This window comes from Nelusetta ayraudi, unplaced genomic scaffold (assembly GCF_046127955.1).
Source record: "Nelusetta ayraudi isolate G7.1 ecotype Tasmania unplaced genomic scaffold, CSIRO-AGI_Nayr_v1 ptg000157l, whole genome shotgun sequence".
In the NCBI taxonomy this organism is placed as follows: Eukaryota; Metazoa; Chordata; class Actinopteri; order Tetraodontiformes; family Monacanthidae; genus Nelusetta; species Nelusetta ayraudi.
In genome coordinates this window covers 845,001-850,000 of record NW_027466207.1, presented here as the reverse complement: position 1 = coordinate 850,000, position 5,000 = coordinate 845,001, and positions in this window count along the sequence as shown.

Sequence of the window (5,000 nt, the reverse complement as noted above, 5' to 3'; positions counted from 1 at the left end):
GGAGCAGAACACAGTAATATTTGAAACATTAGAGGTACAGTAAGACTCAGCTGGTGGTGTCACCATCTACAGTCCAGGGGTGTCAAACTCGTTTTGGTTCACGGGCCACATAGAGGGAAATCTATTCCCAAGTGGGCCGGACCGGTAAAATCATGGTATGGTAACAATAATAATAATGTAAAAAAAAAAAAAAATGACCACAACTTCCAGTTGTTTTCTTTGTTGTACTTCGTTGGTGTCACTTTCTTTCATTCTTTCATAAATTGCAGTTTTTATATTTTGCAAAATCACGTCGCGGGCCTGAAGAAAACAGTTTGCGGGCCTGATCTGGCCCGCGGGCCGTATGTTTGACACCCCTGACCTGCACCAACAGGAAGCGCCCATCTGGTCCATCTGGCCACGTCAGATCAGAATGATTTGACTTCAGGACAAATCTCACACTGCGTCTGCACAAAGTCTGTGAGTTGTCAACTGCAGCTGAACACAGTGGGGTCACAGACAGTGGGGTCACACACAGTGGGGTCACAGACAGTGGGGTCACAGACAGTGGAGTCACAGACAGTGGGGTCACACACAGTGGGGTCACACACAGTGGGGTCACAGACAGTGGGGTCACACACAGTGGAGTCACACACAGTGGAGTCACACACAGTGGGGTCACATACAGTGGGGTCACAGACAGTGGAGTCACACACAGTGGGGTCACAGACAGTGGGGTCACACACAGTGGAGTCACACACAGTGGGGTCACATACAGTGGGGTCACAGACAGTGGAGTCACACACAGTGGAGTCACAGACAGTGGGGTCACACACAGTGGAGTCACACACAGTGGGGTCACATACAGTGGGGTCACAGACAGTGGAGTCACAGACAGTGGGGTCACAGACAGTGGAGTCACAGACAGTGGGGTCACACACAGTGGAGTCACACACAGTGGGGTCACAGACAGTGGAGTCACACACAGTGGGGTCACATACAGTGGAGTCACAGACAGTGGGGTCACACACAGTGGAGTCACACACAGTGGGGTCACAGACAGTGGGGTCACACACAGTGGGGTCACATACAGTGGGGTCACAGACAGTGGAGTCACACACAGTGGAGTCACACACAGTGGGGTCACATACAGTGGGGTCACAGACAGTGGAGTCACAGACAGTGGGGTCACAGACAGTGGAGTCACAGACAGTGGGGTCACACACAGTGGAGTCACACACAGTGGGGTCACAGACAGTGGAGTCACACACAGTGGGGTCACAGACAGTGGAGTCACAGACAGTGGGGTCACACACAGTGGGGTCACAGACAGTGGGGTCACACACAGTGGGGTCACACACAGTGGGGTCACAGACAGTGGGGTCACACACAGTGGGGTCACACACAGTGGGGTCACAGACAGTGGAGTCACAGACAGTGGGGTCACACACAGTGGAGTCACACACAGTGGGGTCACAGACAGTGGAGTCACACACAGTGGGGTCACAGACAGTGGAGTCACAGACAGTGGGGTCACACACAGTGGGGTCACAGACAGTGGAGTCACAGACAGTGGAGTCACAGACAGTGGGGTCACACACAGTGGAGTCACACACAGTGGGGTCACAGACAGTGGGGTCACAGACAGTGGAGTCACAGACAGTGGAGTCACACACAGTGGGGTCACAGACAGTGGAGTCACACACAGTGGGGTCACAGACAGTGGGGTCACAGACAGTGGGGTCACACACAGTGGGGTCACAGACAGTGGGGTCACAGACAGTGGAGTCACAGACAGTGGGGTCACAGACAGTGGGGTCACACACAGTGGGGTCACACACAGTGGGGTCACAGACAGTGGAGTCACAGACAGTGGAGTCACACACAGTGGAGTCACAGACAGTGGAGTCACAGACAGTGGGGTCACAGACAGTGGAGTCACACACAGTGGGGTCACAGACAGTGGGGTCACACACAGTGGGGTCACACACAGTGGGGTCACAGACAGTGGAGTCACAGACAGTGGAGTCACACACAGTGGAGTCACAGACAGTGGGTCACAGACAGTGGGGTCACAGACAGTGGAGTCACAGACAGTGGAGTCACAGACAGTGGGGTCACAGACAGTGGGGTCACACACAGTGGGGTCACAGACAGTGGGGTCACACACAGTGGGGTCACACACACTGTAAGCACTTTCAGCACTTATGGGATGGTGTTAAATGATTTCATCTCCTTTCAAAGGATGTTTGACTTGTGTAAAGTCAAACACGTGTTGGGAGGGATCTCACCCTCAGCTGTGCTGCGTCGACCTTCATCAGGCAGCCGGCGCTAATTAGGTCGGCTCGCTCTGCAGCCTGGCAGCACAGGGACCGAGCCGTCGGCCCGACAGCTGGAAGTGGTTGAAACGTCTCCGCGCCGCCGATTGTTTTCCAGGTTAAGAAAAGAAATGGAGGTTTTTCACCGCTGTGACGGTGACACTGCTGGATCTCACCAGCGAGGTGAAGACAGTGACTCACACGGCCGCGTAAGAAACCGAGGAAAAAAAAACCGCTTCGTTCAGGAAATAATGACAGCAGCAAAAAAAAAAAAAAACAGCCAAAGAGTCACACAGTCATTTGGTTAAAGAGAGAAGAATATTGTGAAACACAGCTTTAACAAAAAGTCAATCATTTGTTAGCACAATAAATGATTAACTGTGTGTTTATTCCCTTTACTCTGTGACTTTGCTCAGGTTGTTTGGAGTCTTTTCAGGGGGAAAGAATGAACTTCAGCACTTTATTATGTCCTCCATTAGACTCCTCTTTGGGTGGACGGTAAACACAAAAAGCAGATGCAGAGAGGGTTTTTTTTTTTCAGGAGAGTATTTGTACAAAATGAGACGCTGCCAAATGGAGTTGTCATCCAAAAAAAAGAAGAAAAAAAAAGAAAAAGAAAGAAAGTTATCTCCTTGAATTATAGAGAAAATGTCCCTGAAGCAAAACTGCTCACAATCCATCTCCCTTTGGAGCGGATTCACTCAACGTCAACAACAAATGAACACAGGGACTAAAATATCTTACCATTAAGCCCCCCCCCCCCCCCCCCCCCCACACACACACACACACACACACACACCACCCCGCTCCCTCCTCCCTCCAAAATGTCAGAGCAATGAAAAGTCTGCAGGACACAGCAAATAGATTATGAACGAGTGGAAAAGCCCATAAGGTCCTAAAGGCAAATAAGATTTAGCTGGAGATAAAGGTCAGGGCAGTGGGGGAGAGATAGAGCGAGGCATGTGGACCAGGATGACTTGATTATCCTGGATGGGAGCACAGAGAGACATGTCCTTTTGCAACAAGGTTTGGGAGAAATGCCATCTTTCTAATAACAGCGGCCGACGTGCAGCCTGCAAACACTCTCAGTACCTGGGGCTCACGCAAGGATTATGGCTTTGTGAAAAATGCACTTGAAATAAGGAGCCGGAGACGCTCTGTTCAAGGTTCTGCGTTGGAAGATGAGCAAGTGACAGCGGCCCACTGTCAATGCCAGAAAAAGGCCTGTTTAAAAGTGTCGTTCAGCGCCAACAAAGGCTGGCTGGACCAACACCTGCGTAGCACGGCTGTGTGTGCTGGGAGCAGATTTCAGCACGGCTTTTTCCAGCGACTGATGGCATATTGAATTCTTTATTCTCATTGTACAGGAGTCAAAGAACAGTTAAAAGTGCCTCGCTTCAGTGCGTCGCTATCACATTGCTGCAATTCAACACGTCCACCAGAGAGGTCACCCTTTCCCAAACTGTACAGCTGCGGTGGGAGCGGACGCCGTGTTGTCCACAGCTACACGGTTAGCCCGTTGTTTCCAGCTTGCTGCTAAAACCATTTGGCGTGAGGTTCTGTCGGCAGGCCCGCAGACCCAGAACACGCGTGTGCAGTCGTTAACGTTTGACACATGCAGCGTGGAACCTTCGGGTGGAATAAATAGCAATTCCAACTGCTGGGGAAACGGAAACCATTGTGTGCTGATCAGTACACTGATCAGAACTGCAAAATAAATGAGGCTGTAATTATAATCATTATATATATGATGTGAATGTGTGTGTGTGTGCCCCCATGTTTCCTTCCCTTCTTCCTCTCCCAGAGGAAATGAGTCGTCGCGTTCATGTAACTCATTGTAGTGTAACACAAAAGCACAGTGGCAGCTAAAAGCTTGCTGCATGTCACCTCCGCCAGCATGGGTGTGTGTGTGTGTGTGTGTGTGTGTGCGTGTGTGTTTGCACAAGTGTGCGCAGTTCAAACGTGAAGAGTAATGCCTTTCAAAGAAAAAAATGGTGAAAAATAGAAAATTGTACTCTAAATGTCATTCATTCAGCTCCGGTGTCGCGGTGACCTTCAGCAGAACGAGCTCTTCCCATTGTCAGCCGGGATGAGTGGGCTCTCTCAAATATCACATTTGATAAGGGAAGAGGGAAAGAAGGGAGGGGAGGTGTGACGGCGGCGCCTGCGAGCTCAGCGTGCGTCCTGATGACGACACTCTGACATCTGCATGAGCTCAGGGAGGAGCAACTTCTCTGCACCGCCGCTGTCTCACCCCAGACAGCACCAGCCAAGCCTTTCTCTACTGGCTTGTAGTTTGGTAGTTTGGATAAAGTCTGATTGGGGCAGACCAGGAGACTGCGGGAGGGAGAAGAGGAAGAGGAAGAGGAAGAGGAAGAGGAAGAAAAGTGTGATGAGCAAGGCTGAAGTGGCTGAAAGCAGCAGGAAATCATCCGTCTGGCTCCTCGCTGGCTAACGTACGCTAACTCTGCAGGACAACTCGAGTTTTCAACTGGCAAATGCAGCACTGCATTCATTTACTGACTCATAGTACTTTGACTCTACTGCAGTGGAGATGAGGTGGATCCTCCGCTGTCAGTCTGATGCTGCTCAGTCCGTTCCAGGATCCACCAGCAGGGTTCCTTTCAAAATCTTCTAATATATGCTAATAAAGACAACTAGCCATACATAACAGACAACTATACAGTCATTTCCTTTTTAGTC